This window comes from Lepidochelys kempii, chromosome 4, assembly GCF_965140285.1.
Source record: "Lepidochelys kempii isolate rLepKem1 chromosome 4, rLepKem1.hap1, whole genome shotgun sequence".
Taxonomy (NCBI): domain Eukaryota; kingdom Metazoa; phylum Chordata; order Testudines; family Cheloniidae; genus Lepidochelys; species Lepidochelys kempii.
Genome location: NC_136383.1, coordinates 83,274,476 through 83,293,105, shown reverse-complemented (window position 1 = coordinate 83,293,105; position 18,630 = coordinate 83,274,476). Strand labels below are relative to the sequence as shown.

At 42.0% G+C, this 18,630-nt stretch overlaps 1 long non-coding RNA gene across 2 annotated transcripts in view; it reads left to right on the top strand.

The window, feature by feature from the left end:
- LOC140909992 (uncharacterized) overlaps positions 1-18,630 on the top strand; it is a 166,854-nt gene that overhangs the window by 20,729 nt on the left and 127,495 nt on the right. For both annotated transcript variants that reach the window (XR_012158399.2, XR_012158398.2), the window contains exon 2: positions 3,923-4,014. This is a non-coding gene — a long non-coding RNA (uncharacterized LOC140909992). The remainder of the gene's footprint in view (positions 1-3,922; positions 4,015-18,630) is intronic.

Here is an 18,630-nt window from a genome sequence, read left to right as displayed (position 1 = left end):
GGCTGAGACTGATTATATACCATTCATGTAACCACCTGGCTGAAGGGTGACTAACCCTAAGGGTGAGTTAGTGTTTTTGGGTCATTGAGACAATGTACTTGAGAAAGGGTAAAAGTCTACCTGTTGAGGACTCAAGCGCCAAGACGTAGTTGTGTTTGAGATGAAGCTCTGACGATGCGTGGCCCACCTCATGCATTCTCCATCTGATAGATCACATCTGAAAGTGACTTTTCCTCATTGACTACAGTGTTTAATTTTTCTCTTCCTCTGCTATTATTTTTTCATTTTGATGGTTCTCATCTAACTCTGAAACATTTTGGAATAAATATTATATATAAAGATGCATCTTCTCCCACTGATTTCAATGGAAGCAGGATTGTTTATTTTTCCTATCCCCTTAGTGTCCGTTTATTCACTGGAACGAGGGAACAAAAAAGAGATAGGGAGTTGCTGGCGCTATGTGGAAAACATATGGCTTTCACTGACTTTAGTAGCTTTGTAACTGGAACTTAATATTCTTGGGGGCTGCTGGATAGTCCTTTTAGGTTGTCTTTCTAGTTTTTTTATCCGACAGTATAAGAAATTATTTTTTGAAAGAACTGTTTGTCAATAGCGAAGTCTATTTTGCATGAATACCTAAGTCATTCTTAGAAGTAGCTGAGGCATAAAGGTTAAATACATTCAAGTAAACACAACATTACATGGTGCCAGTATTACAGAACTCCTATATTCTTAACAGCTTTACTTTCCAGGGCCTTCTGCACAGGGTCTTCAGTCATCCAAACGGTTCCCTATGTTGATTTTAAATTACAAATCTCTAACTCAAGCCTCCAAGGTGATGTTGATCCATTCTCCTAGCTAATGAAAAAATGAATCCAAGAATAAGTTTTGTGATTGCAATAATCGCAGACATGACTTCTGGTTGGAATTAGTGTACCCCTGGGGCTCTATTTATTAAAGGTTGTAAGGAGGCAACTTAGGAAGCTGGAGGAGCCCACTCCTGAAGTAATAGATGTGCATACACTACAGCATTAAAGGTGTTGGTCCAGCTGGGGAAAATAAAAAATAAATGTGTACCAATACAAAGCTGGCTCTACACGTATATTTCCTGTTATGATGCAGGAACTGATGAAGAGGTTTACCTCCTTTCACTTTTAGGCAGACTCTCAAAATCTCAAGTTTATTGGCATGCCTTATAGGAAAAAATTACCATCTGCTAAAGAATTCATTTTTCTCCTAAGTATTGTGATTTACAATTTCTCAGCAACAAGATGGCTCTGAGCATACCTTATAGTTTTATTTCACTAAACTATGATTTCTCACTCAAATGCTCAATCGAGGATTGTGCTTAGGGTTGAATAAACCTATAAATCTGAGGAAGTGATGTCACTGCATGATGCTTAAGCTGTTGCTAGACTACAATAGCACAGATAGGATGTCATATGTCTCAACAAAAGCAAAAATTCTATGGCCCTGATTCTGCTCTGACTTGCACTTTTTTATACAAACTCCACTGACTTCAGAGGGATGATTCCTGACTTTAAACCATTGTTAGATCACTATCAGGCCTTCTGTAGCTCACCAAAGCTGGAGATCATTTAAAAATTCTGAAATGAGTTTTAAATAAAGAATTAGTACTTGAATATTTGAATGGTTTATTTACCAGCACAAGTTATATGCAGAGGTATATATCTGCTATGCTGTAGCCAAATTTACTACGAGCACACAAGATGTAACTCCACTGACTTGAAAAGCGTTGTGCCTTCCTAAATCAATATTTAGTTTGGTTCATGTGGAACACAGTGTTAAATTTTAGCCCCCACCTGGCCTTGTTTTGTGTTTCAAATGCTTTGCAAATATTGGGTCAAATGCTGCTCAGTTACAGTGTATGTAACTCTATTGACTTCAGTATAGTTACTCCAGGATCACAGCAGTGCCGTGGAAAGCAAAATTTGGCCCATTAGTCACAATCTTCAAGCCCTTCAAGTTCATTCCAGTAGTCCTGCTGAAGTTAGTGGGACCACTCATGGGAATGAGGACTGCAGATCCAGCCCCATTATCCTTAAAACAGCCTGTGAAATAGGCAAGTGTCACCCCAATTATATACAGAGGGAAACTCAGACATAAAGGTTTTAACTTGCTCTCAAAGGCAAAGAGCGAGTCAGTGCTTGGGATTACAAATAATATTTATCTCTCACATTGTATTTCTTGTTCATAGACCCAAAATACTCTTCAAAATTGGGTATTGTTAAGTATTAGTCATAGTTTATAGATGAGTGAACTCAGGCACAGAAAAACGAAGGGCCAGATTGTGTCTGCAGCTCAGGGCTTGCCCAAGGGAGGAGTCTTCCAGAGCACCACCTGGGGGTGATATGACTGCATCACTCTCAATGCAGGGCTGTGTCTAAAGGGCACCACATGAATAGAATGTATAGAAACCAGGTCTACTGACTTCTCAATCACTTGCCTTCCAATTAGTTTAGAACTCAGGAGATTCTTGATTCTCAGCCATGGGCTCAAAGCACTAGACCAAGTAAATCTTTAATCGAGAAATAAATCATTAGTACTCTGTCAAAAGTTGTTATATGACAATTCTTTTCTATTACTGAAAGTCATACTTGTATCCATGCAACATTGCAGAGTCTGGTACTTGTATTTTATTGACTTTATGTTCTGTTACATATGTTGTAATGTAATGGCAGCTGGGAGACAGAACTCGGCACACATGGGTTTTCCTGATTCTGCCACTGACTCAGTTGACCTTTTACCTCTCTATGCCTCAGCTTTCCCATCTGTAAAATGGTGTTTTTAAAGAACTTAATGATGTTTTTAAAGAGCGTTGAGAGCAATAGAAGATGGGTTGCATATGCTGTTATTGGGCCCAATTCTGTCACTCACTATTCATGTTGTATATTGTCCTAGCCCTGGAGGAGTCCTATTCAGGCTTCATTTAGTGCAGCAATACTTACAATTTTCACTCTAAAAACCAGCCAGGCAGCCAACCAACCAACACCCCTGGAACACGTCTCAATTTTTTAAAAAGTAAGAGTTGAAGTCCGCTTGACTATTTTGTTTGTGCCTTATGTTTAATATACATATTATTCAATGCCAATAAAAATTACTCATATGCTTCAGGTGAAGAAATGCTCCAAGGCTGCAGAAATGTGAGTGCCTTTGTAGCGGGGTAGTTACCCCGCTCCTAAAATAGAAGGGGTTAAAAGCAGCCCTGGAGAGGGCTGTGGCTGGGGATGGCTGACTGGGGAAGCAGCTGCAGCTCGGGCACGCCCCAGTCAGGCCCCAGCTGGCCTGTATAAAAAGGCTGTGAGCCAGAGGCCCAAGGAGTTTCTTTCTAGGTTGGGAGAGAGCAGGGCTTCACTGACAGCGTACTGTGGGGGTGGTGCAGTGCTGGGGAAGGAGCAGGCTGAGCAGGGGCACTCCAGGCTGGCAACTCCCCAAGCTGTAAGGCCTGATCCAAGGCCCATAGAGGTACTGGAAGGCAGCAGGTCCAAATCCCCTTGTCTATGATGAGTGGCATTTACACTGCTGTCTGCCCCAGAGAGCGGGGGCTTGGTGATGACTGGCAGTAGCCCAGACTGAGGCAAGGTTGGAATAATGGGTTGAGGGTTCCCCAGGAAGGGGAGACCCAGAGGCAGAGTGTGGGGGTATGGCCAGGGAGCAGAACCCCAGAGAAAGAGGCACTGGGGTCTGTGAGGGACACGGGGGGCCAGCGCTGAGCAGATCACCGGCCTGCAGAAGGTGCTCCAGGCTGGAAAAGAGCTAATTCCCAAATACCAGCAGGAGGCACTACAGGGGTGAGTCCGAACCTTTACAGCCTTGAATACAAATGCTATATTCCCTAAAACCTCCAGTAAAACAATTTGGCTTTTGCTCATGGTTGAGAGAATGCTTTTTATTTTAACAGGGTACATGACCATGAAGTCTCCTGCTATAGAGTCAGATTGACTCTGCTGGCTACGCGCAACTGTAAATTGGCTGGAAGAATACTTTTTATGGGTAAGTTTTGCCTACCTGCTTTCAGATGTCACCACTGCGTGCCCCCCCCCCCATCGGTTCATATTAAAGATAAGTTGCACTCAGATGTGTAAAGATGTTTTCAGTTTTTTAATAGAATATGGTGTTGCATAGAGTCACAAGCCACAGTTGCACAATTGATATTTTAAAAGGTTGTTTATATTGGGTTTAACTTTTAGAAGATACATACAACACTAATTCCACTGAGCATTATACTATACATTACTATCCATTGCTTTCAAAGCTCTTTACAAATATGGAGTGTCAGGCCCTACATCCTAAAGATGAGGAAAGCTGAGGCACACAGACGTGACTTATGTAGGGTCACAGTATGAGTCACTGGCTGAACTGGAAACCGAATCCATGGGTCCTGAGTCCTGTGTCCCAGCCAATGAAGTACAGCTACATTTACATTGCAGCAGAACATAAAATCAAGTAAATACAGTTATAAGACCCAGCATCATTGCACTACTACAGCTATGATTTTCTGTAATAGGAAAAGAATATAATGTTGACATGAGAGGAAGTTACTCCTATCCTGATAGGAAGCTACGGGTGCAAATGCTAGTTAGAATTCTTTAAGTCTTTAATGAGCGTGCATTTAAATGGTCTTTGCATAGCTTACTGAACATGTTTCCCCTTCTTGTACTTTGTTTTATTTGTTTCTGTAATTTTTATTGCTTTTCTTTATTTTTACTCATCCTAAATCCTTATGGCTGTATCTCTAAAAGCAGAAGCACTGTGACACAAATATATCTAATGTTTACTACCAAGATGATGACTTCCCTAGTATAAGGGGACTGTTCCCCACTGAATGTTAGTAAGGGGCATGTTTTAGGTGCTAGCTCCCAGTACTAAAAGGAGGAAGGGTCAATGGGGAATCAGAACCCTGAGACTGCCAGTGCCTAGGAGCAATGGGTAGAGGCCAATGCTCCAGATCAGCCTGAATGACAGGGCAGGCAGGCTAATCAGGGAGTCAGGCCAGGGAGGTCCTGTCCTTTGTGTGAGCTGGAATTTTCTGGGTCAGACAGAGTGGGGCTGAGCTAAGGACAGAGCAGGGGGCCCGAGCAGAGCTGGGCCAGATCCAGAGGGACCAGAAAAGCAGTCCAGAGAGAGCAGACCCTGTCCTGGGAGCAGAGCTGCAACCTCAAAGCCAGAGGCACAGCCCAGAGAGAGCAGACTTGCCCTGGGAGCAGAGCTGCAGCAACCAGAGCCAGAGGGGCCAGAGAAGCAGCCCAGGGAGCTGGAGGCAGAGCAGCAGCTATGCTGAGGCAGAGTGGGGGCTGGGGTTGGAGCAGTCCGGGGCTGGGTGTCGTGAGCAGCTGGGGAGAGCAAGGGGGGACCCTGGGCAGTGGGCCCAGCACAGGGAGATGCCTCAGCCAGGAGGCTCTGCAGGCCAGACTCAGAGGGGGATTGGTAACCCTGACAGGGTGGGGGGTGACACTGGGAAGAAGGGCCCTGCCACCTAGAGCCTGAGAGTGTGTGGCCATCACCAGAGTGAGTGTCCACCCCACAGCATCTCTGCAGCACAGCCAGGGCCTGAGAAGGCAGCCTGGGACTTACAAGGAACAGACTGAACTTCCCTGACATTCCAGAGACATGTGATGTGTTTTCTTTAACCTTTCCCATTTTTCCTTACTCTTTTTTTAAATTAATTGTTGATTAAATAACTTGCATTTCCTTTAAATTGTATGTTATGATCAGTGGGTCAGAGAAGTGCTCAGTGCAGAGAGTACCCCAGAGTGGGGACACCCTAGCCCCTGTCCTACGTGACCACTGTAAGGTTGGGGGTCGAGCCCCCCAGGAATCCTGGGCCCAGTCTTGTTGGGGTTACGAGGACTTCTCCAGACAGGAGAGTGGAAGGGGAGCCCTCAAGGGCAGGGAGGCCACTGGGTAAAGGAAGTGGGAGCAAGGACTTTGATCCTTTCACCAGCCTACTTCACTGGGGTAGTGCAGAAGCCAGGAAAGTTCCCCACAATAGTGGGACTATTCCCCCGCTTACACTAGCAACAATAAGCATGTGGTGTTTTTTAAACTTGTTTTTGGACTGTTTGTTGTTTTTGTTTGAACCATGTGACTAGAGAAGTCAGAATGTAGTCATTACTGAAATGAGTGCATAGGACAGTAAATAAACTCTTAGCAAGTGGGCAGACCATGAAAATTATCTCTTCATTTCTGTTGTCGCTGCCAAAGCCTCAATACATTGAAGTCACAGCCACAGAAAGTCCTGTGACATCAGTGATGTATCTACCCAAATGGATATTGAAATCCTTGGAGTCTCCCTACTACTCCTTTCCTCCAAACCCAAAAGTAGCAGTTCCGAAAAGCTGATTTTCCCCAGTTATGTATCAAACAGAGGATATCTGGAGATGCCTCTGCTCTTTACTTTTCCAGTGCTGCAAACACTGAAGTGTATCTGACAGGTACCGATACACTAGTTTATATTTAGAAAGTTCTGTAAATCTCCAGACAGAAACAGTGTGACCTGAGTGGGTCCTGTAATTCAACAGAAAGTGCTATGATTGGAACCTGTGGGGAAGTATTAAAAAAAAAACACTCCACTAACTGTCCAGTGAAAGAGAAAAATCTTTAGCAGACATACATCAGTGAATGTTAGGTTCTCATACAGAAAAAATAATTAAGTTAGTTTTCAATCTTGCAGTGGTTTTAAAAGAGAGGAAATAGTAAAGGTTTTGTAAATCAGATAAAGTTTAACTATACAGTGCCTGGAAAATAGATTAGGTTTCAGAGTAACAGCCGTGTTAGTCTGTATTTGCAAAAAGAAAAGGAGTACTTGTGGCACCTTAGAGACTAACCAATTTATTTGAGCATAAGCTTTTGTGAGCTACAGCTCACTTCATTGGATACATTAGATTAGTTTATTGTCATACAAAGGCAATTTTTTTCAATGCAGCCTGAGTATAATATTAACTGTACTGGGAATTATAAAAGTCCAAATCTGCATGTTGCTGCATAAGTTCACACAGCAAGGAGAAATCAGAAGGGATCAGTGCAGTTCCTTTACTTTAGACTTGAAAGGTTCTTACCAGGGTTTCCATTAAGTCATCTTCTCCAGATTCCTTACCAATGAGATATGGCTGCAGGCAAGAAAAACCTGGCTACCTTCCTTTCACAAGCTTGTAGGCGTTTGATGTGGCTGCTAGGAATCAGTCAACATAAAGCATAATTCCAGCTCACTGCAAGAAATTTTATCACTTGTTTAACAAATACTGTTAGCTGTTTCAGGCAGCTTTAGCTCATTGTTTTCGCTTACTGATGCAGAGCAGAGGTGAGAAGCATTCTGCTGAAAAGTTCCTAGTAGCAGACCGGGCTTGCTGGGTTTCTAATCTCAAGCACTACCTTCCACTTATTTTTATGTGAATTTAACATTTTGAAATAATCTTACATGATTTTAGAAGTTTTTAAGGAAGTTTTAATATATAAATGAGATGTAATATCTCTGATTACTTCACATTAGACTTTCATGTGATCATAGCAATTAGAGATGAGAGGATTTTAGAATTACTCCTCAGGGAATTCTGCACCAAAAAATTAAAAATATATATTTTCAAATTCTGCAAAATTCTTCATATTTTATTCGTCAAAATAACATAATATCACACCAGTTTCAATTATTTGTGGTCATTTTATTTCAAAATACTTGTCAGCAAGTATGTAAGAATACAGACAACAAAAAAGTCAGTTTTTGTTGACAAATAGATTCCTTAATAGGCATATTAATAGTGAGTAATACTTCATTTAAACTACAATATGGAACCATATTTCCTGCTCCCCTCAGATGCAAAGGCTTGGGGGAGTCAGGGATAATGGAGGGAGCTGAGGGAGAGGGAAATAATTGCTGGGAAGCAGCCTGGTGTAAACTTGAAGGGTTGTTGGGTATGGGCAAGGGGGGGAGGAGTATGGGACAGGTGTTTTGGGGAGGCAGGGAGGGACTGGTAAGGAGCTTCCCCCATGCAAACCCTGGCTGACCCCTACTCTCTCCCATTCAGGCATATCTGCCCCGCACCCCCACGTATCCATACACCCCCATGTGTCCTAGCATCCCTTGTCCACATGTGTCCCTCCACTCCCACTCAGACACCCACTCCCCCCATCCCCATATGGGCCTTCACCCTCTTCCCCATCCCAAGTGTTTCTGTGCTCCCACTCAGCTACTCCCCTAGCCCTGTGTGTCCCTGCACCCCCTCCTCCATCCCCATGTGTCTCTATGCCCCCACTCAGTCCAACCCCCTTACCCCTGGAGCTCTGCACCCCCTCTGCCCATATGGCCCTGCCCCTCCACTCCCATTCAGCCCCTACCCCAGTCAGTCCTTCCCTACTAGCCCTTATGAGCCCCTGTCTGATCCCCCAGGAGCCCCACACTGTCTGTCTGGGAGGCACTGTGAAGAAGGCAGGCTCTTTCTCTTCTGTAGCTGGCTGGGAGTGGCTGCTGTGTTCTAGCTGCTGTGTTCTAGTCCCACAGTTCCCTCTGGTGGGCAAAAGATAAACTAAGAAGTTATTGTCTACTGGGGGCTGCTGCTCTCTTCTAGCACCACAGTGCCCTCTGGTGGGCAAAAGGCAGATCTGCAGCAACATTCCAGCAGAAGTTTTTTTTCTGTGCAAAATAAAAGTATGCACAGCTCATTAATTATCTGGACGCGCAGTGGCGCAGAATTTCCTGAGGATTATATAATCTATTCTGTTGGTGCAGGATTATTCCTGACAATATCTGATCAAGGTCTCTGCTCAATTTTAAAAGATTTAAGCCATGAGGCAGAAGGTATTTCTTCCCTTAAGAGAATATTCTACAGATCAACAGCATTGAATTAACCCACCACTTCTTGGGTATTTACTGCAATGACCCCATGGCATTGCAGTAGCCAGGGAATAATGAAAGCATAGGAATACCATGGCCATGCCTCCTCCTTCACACCCTCTGCACTGGTGGTATTCCCCATGGAGGCCTTATAGCTACAGTGAAAGTCCATTGTGCTGGAGCAAAGGGGCTGCAGACCTTGGGCTTGATGATCTGCAAAGATATATGTTTAAACACTTTTTGAAATGTTATTTAGGGAAGGAATGATTCCCTAATTAGTTCAATATAGAAAATAGCTCCTACAAAACTAGCTCTGGTAGGAACATTCTCCTGATTTATATACTGTATTCACAAACATAGGCCTTAATCTTAACCATGAACTTTATGTAGGGTCACATGCCAAAATATTCTGTTCTACGTAGGATCTCATACCACGCTTATTACCACAGTAGCAACTATGTATGCAGCCAGAATATCTACAGCATATTAGAAAATTAAGGCATCCAAAATAGTGATTCAATAGAATATCAGGGTTGGAAGGGACCTCAGGAGGTCATCTAGTCCAACCCCATGCTCAAAGCAGGACCAATCCCCAATTTTTGCCCAATCCCTAAATGGCCCCCTCAAGGATTGAACTCACAACGCTGGGTTTAGCAGGCCAATGCGCAAACCACTGAGCTATCCCTCATACATTATAGCTTACATCTTCATTTGTTCTGATTGCTTCTGTAACAGAAGCACCTGTATTGCCTTCCTGTGAGTGGCAGGGATTCATAGAACATGAATATTGCTATGTACTTGCAATCGGTACAGCTTTAAACAGAATAATCAGTTTCACTTAAAAAAATGGAATGGCAGCAGCCATCTTAAATTTCTCTATAGAAAATCAGATTTATAAGAGTTTGTTATGGCCTTGAAGCTGGTGTATTATTTCAGTTACCCTATGTGAGCGTCTATTCAGTTTCCAAATCTCACTGCTTTTGTATTTTTATTATTGTATTACAAAAATGCCTCCACTAGATGAAGCCCCATTGTGCTAGGCACAGATACTAACCGGTGGTTCCCTCCAAAACGAGGTGTTGCTGAGGTACAAGGGAAAGAGATTTGCCTAAGTCATGCCGGAAGTCTCTGCCAGAGCTGAGAACTGAACCAAGATCTGAGTCCCAGTCGTGTGCCTTCATGAAAAAACTGTCTTTTCTTTCTTTGGCACATCAGTCTACAGCTGCTGTTCCAGCTTCTGCAGTTGTTTGCTGCAGTTGCCCTGACCTTCCTTATTTTGGGCTTTCTGTCAGTGTCTCTACCAAGTCTCCACACCTCCTCTTCTTTCCTTTTATGCCATTGACCAAACTGGTCGTTTAAAATATGGGATGCAGCAGTAGGAAAAGGAGGGTTTCTTTGCATGTGGGTTGCATGTTTTGGCTCTTTAGAGGACATATTTGGCTGGGTCTTCAATGGCTCTGTAGAGTCTCTTGTGAGCAAGATGAGCACTGCCCTTTGGTTTTCAGTTTTAGTGAGAAACTATCGGAGGTCTGTAGTCCTTCTAGTTTTCTACCTTTAAAGGGAGGATTCATTAAGTTTAGAGGTGCCAGCAAAAAGCCAGCCTTTGCTCAATGTCCTCAAATGGGACTTACAAATTCACACTGCAAATACTGTTGTGCATTCCAGGTTAGGCAATTAATGTATAGTCTGTATGCTTCATTAGCTATGATTCTGTTCTTGTCTGCCAGGAAGTGGGGCTCTTGAAAGCATGCTATCAGTAACATCCCCTCTTGATGAATAATTAGCACAAATAAGTTCATTGCAAGGGCATGTGATGAAATGCTCCCATGCATAACCCAGGAAAAGGGACTTATAGTTATTAAAAAAAACATTGACTGACCATCTTTTTAGAGCTTCCCTTGACGTGTACCAAAACAGAGGTTGATTAAAATCAGAACAGTACCAACAAGAGCTCATAACCAATCCAGTGGAACAATCGTGTCTTTGTGGTTATTTTGTTACACATACTTTAACTGCTAACACTATCCCTTCATTCGGCTTGCTTTTATGCAGTTGCCAGTTAAACAACTTTAGAGGCTCCAAACTTTAATTTGCTGCAGATAGGCAGTAGTCCCACAGTCCATGTTCAAATTGATAGAGAATGCAGAATTTCTAGAGCAGCTGGTTGGGTGGAAATGACAGTAAAAGGGTAAAAAGACTTAACCGGTGTTGGGAATGTTTAATTTTTTAAAAAGGGGAAGTGGGTTGTATTTTTTTTTCTACTCATCTGCACCTCAGTTCAAACAGGAGCTGTATAAAAGAGGAGTATAACCATATACCATACTTTTTTTACTGGGTATTGGTGCAGTCCTTTTGCATTCTGTTTCCTCAACAAACAAATATCATATAGCCTGTCATAAAAATAAAGGGAAGGGTAAACACCTTTAAAATCCCTCCTGGCCAGGGGAAAGCTCCTCTCACCTGTAAAGGGTTAAGAAGCTAAAGGTAACCTCGCTGGCACCTGACCAAAATGACCAATGAGGAGACAAGATACTTTCAAAAGCTGGGAGGAGGGAGAGAAACAAAGGGTCTGTGTCTGTCTGTATGCTGGTTTCTGCCAGGGATAGACCAGGAATGGAGCCTTAGAACTTTTAGTAAGTAATCTAGCTAGGTATGTGTTAGATTATGATTTCTTTAAATGGCTGAGAAAAGAATTGTGCTGAATAGAATAACTATTTCTGTCTGTGTATCTTTTTTGTAACTTAAGGTTTTGCCTGGAGGGGTTCTCTATGTTTTTGAATCTAATTACCCTGTAAGATATCTACCATCCTGATTTTACAGGGGGGATTTCTTTATTTCTATTTACTTCTATTTTTTATTAAAAGTCTTCTTGTAAAAAACTGAATGCTTTTTCATTGTTCTCAGATCCAAGGGTTTGGGTCTGTGGTCACCTATGCAAATTGGTGAGGCTTTTTATCCAACATTTCCCAGGAAAGGGGGGGTGCAAGTGTTGGGAGGATTGTTCATTTTTCTTAAGATCCAAGGGTCTGGGTCTGTAGTCACCTAGGCAAATTGGTGAGGCTTTTTACCAAACCTTGTCCAGGAAGTGGGGTGCAAGGTTTTGGGAAGTATTTTGGGGGGAAGGACGCGTCCAAACAGCTCTTCCCCAGTAACCAGTATTAGTTTGGTGGTGGTAGCGGCCAGTCCAAGGACAACGGGTGTAATATTTTGTACCTTGGGGAAGTTTTGACCTAAGCTGGTAAAGATAAGCTTAGGAGATTTTTCATGCAGGTCCCCACATCTGTACCCTAGAGTTCAGAGTGGGGGAGGAACCTTGACATAGCCTTTTGATAACTAATTGTTCAGGGATCTTTCCTGGCGTCCTTACTCCCATTGGCTCAGATTGTGAAACCCTTGCTCACACTGAATGTACTGTACACCATGTAATCTTCAATAAAAGGGATGATATTCTGGCCCCATTGATTTCAATGGAACTATTTGCAAAATAAAGTACTACTCCATAAATGAGTAAGGTATTAACAATCTGAGTTAAGGTATTAACAACCACTAAGTAGTAATTTAGGCTATGATTAATCCCACTGGCTTCACTGGGACTATTTGGATATTAAGTTACTACTCAAAGATGAATTTCATCCCTGTTCAAGGGTGCAATACAAAGCCCACACACTACTTAAATTATGCATACGCTCTCAGAATAGGATGAATTTTAGCCCGTGTGTTAACCCCTATGGAACATCAATACTTGGTTAAGATTTTCACAAAAGGAAATCTTTTTTTAGCGATTCTTATGTCTTCAGTTGGGATTTCCCAGTTCATGAGATCGGAGACCCTCCAGCAGAATCGGAGAAAACTACATTTGCTATTCCTGGAGTGAATCTGGCCCTGCTGCAGTGAAAGGAAATTTTGCCATTGACTTCAATGGAACTAGATTTTAACCCTATTTATTAATGAAGGAAAAAAGGGAAGACCCTGCTCCCTCACACTTCTGTTTCCTTAAATTATAAGGAAACAAAATGGCCCAAGCCTAACTTTGTGTTATTATAATTGATTTTATATTTCTAGTACAGTAGAGCCTAGTGGCCACTAGGTCAGGACCCAATTGTTCTAGGCTCTGTGCAAACATAGAAAATAACAGTTCTGGCCACACACAGTTACCATCTAAAAATCCTTTGCAAATCACATGCAATGGGTGGAAATGCACCTGTAAAATAAGCAGTGATCTGCACAAGTCTCTTGGCTTTACAAAGGAAAAGGAGTGAGACATTGCTGTTGGCATTTGGACTAAAGTGAGGAAAATGACCAGCACACACTTTCTGTTTCATGAAAAGTCTATGGATGTGTCTAAATAAAATTCCTCTTGCTGGCTTACCTTTAAAAGGTGTAACCTTCCTCAGGAAAGTGGGGTCTGGTGAAACAGGAGTCCAGATCCGTTCCTTACAACAGAGGCAAAACTATGAGCTGATTTACATCTGGTGAAAGTTCACTACTGTTAATGGAGTTGCACAGGATGAAAGGCCCTGATCCAAAGCACGTTGAAGTTCATAGGATGGGAGTCTTTCCTTGCATTGTTAGGACTGACTTTGGCTCCAAAGTTACACTATTTAGTAGATGAAGGAACCTGCCCTTTTCATGACAGTAGTGAAGTTGTATACTCTTCTGTTTAAAATGTGTGAAATTAATTGTGTTAAACTGTGTTTGTTGAACAATTTTATTCTGGAAAATTAATCCACCTTTACTCTGATTAGTTTGGATAAAGTCAAAAGGAGAGCAGTAAATTACAAAGAGGTTAATTTAAAGGCAAACTGTGGTCCTGAATTACACCTAGAGGACATGCAATAAATCAGGCAAAAGGGGATCCTGGGTCTATAAGTACTATATAGAAGAGAGGGAGAAAACTTTGGAACACAAAGTGAGGGAGCAGATTTCAAGGTATTGTAATCTCCTGTGGATCCTCTTTCCAGAGAACTTTTGAGTTACCCTGCTCATTCATGTTTCTTCCAGGTTAAAATATTTTTCCGCTCCCTTTATTATGCAAAGGGACCGAGGTTGTGTATTTAATATTTATATTCCGCATTCTATATTTCATTTATATGCTGAAGTGGCTAGAGGCCAACTGGGTGGATTAGCTTGCTATAGTTTGCAAAACCTCCATTATGATCCCAGCAGTCTGCTGTTCAATCTATTTGTTGAAACTAAATTATCCAGTTAATTTTGCTCTTTTGCCCATTTGCAGAATGATCCTGATTCATATGAATGAATTTGTTTCTAAGTATTCATAGACTAGTTTATGCTAACAAATTTCAGACTTGCATATTGGTTACCTTGTTTACTGTATTTTCTGTCTGTGGTCACCCAACTCATGCTATTGGTTTGGCTTCCAGATCACAGGTCTTAAACGTATAACCAGGCAAATAATAAAAGACAATTTTGTTAAAATAATTGGAGTTATTTGTACTTTTACTGTCAAAGTCCACTGAGTAGCATTTGTTGTTTCACTCTCGAAGACATGAATGTATAATTTTATGCTTTGCTAATGTGCGTGGTGGTTTGCTTATTTAGCAGAATGAAGGAAACCATTGTGCTCTTGGTCACAGACTGGTAAGATTTTGTAGGAACTCCTTTTCCATTTTGTCTTTTAATGATATGATTGTTTAATATTAGCATATTATTAATATACCTGACTCTTATATAGAACTTTGTAATCAGTAAATCTAAAAGCCTCTTGTCAAGGCTGTCAGGATCATTATTCCTATTTTCCAGAAGGAGAAACTGGGACACAGAGTTTGAAGGCCAAATTTTTAAAGGTATTTAGCCACCTAAGCATGTAGGTAGGTGCCTAGTAGGATTTTCAAAAGTGCCTTTCTTTTAGGTCTTTAAATATCTTAAAGAAGATCTGGCCCTAAATGTCTTGTCCAAGGTCACCCAGCAATCCCATGGAAGAGCAAGGAATAGAATCCAGGTCTCCTGATTCCCGGTCCAGTACTCTATCCAATAGGCCACACTATCTTCCCATTGACTTCAGGTGAAATTTTCAGAAGTACCCAAGTGACTAAAGCCTAAGTCACATTTTTCAAAAGGGATTTAGGGCCAGATTTTCAAAGGGATTTAGGCCCCTAAAGATGCACACAGGTGCCTAGTGAGATTTTCAATAGTGCCAAAGCAGATTAGCACATAGAAATGAATTGGATTTAGGAGCCTAAATTTCTTGGGCACATTTGAAAATCCCAAATTAAAAGGTATTTAGATGCCTAAAGATGCAAATGCTTATCTGAATCTTTAGCATCTAAATACCTTTGAAAATCTGGCTGCTAGGAGCCTAAATCCTACTGAGTTCCAGTGACTAAATTACTTTTGAAAATGAGACTTGGGCTTCCAAGCCACATAGGTGCTTTTAAAATTTTTATCTAGTGTCTTCAGATATTAACTCTTATGAGCCTCCATCCCTAGCTCCATTCCTTTGTTTGTGCTATATTGGGCTTCTATAAATTATCAAATTTAGTAGCAACTCAATACTTATCACTGTGTTACTCCAGTTAGTCCGTTCACACAGTGGAGTTACCCTGACATAACAGTGGAGTAATGCAGTAGTGAATTAGGCCTAGTGAGCCTGATTCTTAATTACATTAATGTCCTCTTACAGCACTCTGGCATCACAAAAGGGCCTTGTTGTGCATGGAGACTGCTCCTTGTATGAAGTGGCCTCTTAGCCTGTGCAGAGCTGGTGTAAGGGCTTTATATTGGTCCTTCTCTCCCCCCCACCCCCACTACGACATAAGTGGTACATTGGGGTGTGTCAGGGGCATGGTCAGAGGATACTGCACTATGGCAATCCTCTGCTTCCTAGGGCCAAGAGGCAGGCATGTAAAGCAGAGCATGAGTAGTTAGACCATCACTGTGTCTGCTCTAAATTATGCTGAGAACCTGACAGGTCCCTGCACAGACTCAGAATATAGGAAACATAAAGGTGTCTTAAAGACATCCCCCATCCCTGCCTCATGCAGAGAAATGAAGGGAAGAAGGTGGATGTGTATGTTATGATTTTCAAGAGACTAGTGTTTCAAGTTTTTGAATGTTCAACTTCAACCCTCTCAAATTCAGGCCCCTTTAATGTGTCTCAAAAATGGAGGCACCCAAAACCACTTGTCACTAGAAAATCTTCAACTGTGTAACTGAGAGTCAGGCTCATTGAATCTATCAGAACCAGTTGTGGAATCCTGTTACATTCTACACTTTTGGAGTGAAGGCCTCAGAATGACTATCCTTCAAAAATAAAACAAATGCTAAAATAACACCTTGTCTGTGCCCAGTGGTTGAGCTTTTCCTATGTTTCTGTCATGTCCAGAAAGCACCTTTATAGGGAGTGATGATGATTCCCTGAGCTTCTACTAGTGGGCACATATTTACATCACATACTATTGCTTCCAATCCCTTATTCTGGATCACTGATTGACAGCACTGACAAAAAGAAATCACAGGTGGGTTGACAGGTATTTTATTTGTCTTGGTTTTGCTTTAACATAGATCCCTCCCCGCCACGATCCTCCTTACTTTTCCTGGTTCAGCACCTTTTCTACATAATGACCAGAATCAGAATCTGTATTCTACTTATGTCAAGGTTCCTCCCCCACTCTGAACTCTAGGGTACAGATGTGGGGACCTGCATGAAAAAAACCTCCTAAGCTTATCTTCACCAGCTTAGGTCAAAACTTCCCCAAGGTACAAAATATTACACCCGTTATCCTTGGACTGGCCGCTACCACCACCAAACTAATACTGGTTACTGGGGAAGAGCTGTTTGGACGCGTCCTTCCCCCCAAAATACTTCCCAAAACCTTGCACCCCACTTCCTGGACAAGGTTTGGTAAAAAACCTCACCAATTTGCCTAGGTGACTACAGACCCAGACCCTTGGATCTTAAGAACAATGAACAATCCTCCCAACACTTGTACCCCCCCTTTCCTGGGAAATGTTGGATAAAAAGCCTCACCAATTTGCATAGGTGACCACAGACCCAAACCCTTGGATCTGAGAACAATGAAAAAACATTCAGTTTTTTACAAGAAGACTTTTAATAAAAAATAGAAGTAAATAGAAATAAAGAAATCCCCCCTGTAAAATCAGGATGGTAGATAACTTACAGGGTAATTAGATTCAAAAACATAGAGAACCCCTCTAGGCAAAACCTTAAGTTACAAAAAAGATACACAGACAGAAATAGTTATTCTATTCAGCACAATTCTTTTCTCAGCCATTTAAAGAAATCATAATCTAACACATACCTAGCTAGATTACTTACTAAAAGTTCTAAGACTCCATTCCTGTTCTGTCCCCGGCCAAGACGACTACAGACAGACACAGACCCTTTGTTTCTCTCCCTCCTCCCAGCTTTTGAAAGTATCTTGTCTCCTCATTGGTCATTTTGGTCAGGTGCCAGCGAGGTTACCTTTAGCTTCTTAACCCTTTACAGGTGAGAGGAGCTTTCCCCTGGCCAGGAGGGATTTCAAAGGGGTTTACCCTTCCCTTTATATTTATGACAACTTACATGTAGACATGGGTCACTGTGCTACTATTATCACATCTGGGGTTGTAGTTGCATGTTTCATTCGTTCTTATATAGATGGTTTTTAGTTTTTTCTTACTTATAATACTGCAGGGCATACAAGAGGCATGCAAAATGTCTTCCAGATCTCTTGCTATTTTAATTATTTCTCTCTGGGTATGTGCATATACAATTCCCAGTAGATTCCAATGTATGCTTACAAGAGACTCATGGCTGAAATACTAGGGGTGATACAGGTCAAGATGAGGAGCCATTAGCATAAATACCAGTGGAAGCTTGAGCAAATTTGCTTTTACAGTATACCAGCCTGTCAAGGTTCCTCCCCCACTCTGAACTCTAGGGTACAGATGTGGGGACCTGCATGAAAACCTCCTAAGCTTACTTTTACCAGCTTAGGTTAAAACTTCCCCAAGGTACAAATTAATTTTATCCTTTGTCCTTGGAATATCCACTGCCACCACCAAAGTTTAACTGGATTTACTGGGAAACATAGTTGGGACACTCCTTTCCCCCCAAAAATCCCCCCCCAACCCTTGCACCCCACTTCCTGGGAAAGGTTTGGCAAAAATCCTCACCAATTTGCATAGGTGACCACAGACCCAAACCCTTGGATCTGAGAACAATGAAAAAAGCATTTAGTTTTCTTACAAGAAGACTTTTAATAGAAATAGAAGTAAAGGAATCACACCTGTAAAATCGGGATGGTAGGTACCTTACAGGGTAATTAGATTCAAAACCTAGAGAATCCCTCTAGGCAAAACCTTAAGTTACAAAAAAGACACACAGACAGAAATAGTTATTCTATTCAGCACAATTCTTTTCTCAGCCATTTAACGAAATCATAATCTAACGCATACCTAGCTAGATTACTTACTAAAAGTTCTAAGACTCCATTCCTGGTCTATCCCCGGCAAAAGCAGCATACCAACAGGCACAGACCCTTTGTTTTTCTCCCTCCTCCCAGCTTTTGAAAGTATCTTGTCTCCTCATTGGTCATTTTGGTCAGGTGCTAGCGAGGTTACCTTTAGCTTCTTAACCCTTTACAGGTGAGAGGATTTTTCCTCTGGCCAGGAGGGATTTTAAAGGGGTTTACCCTTCCCTGTCATAAATATACACAGCCACTAGCTCCAACCCAAGGAAAGGGAGTACTGGCTGGGTATTCCATGAGGGATCCTTGACCTAGATTTTTGCCCACCCCTCATTAGATGAGCAGTGCCCAGAT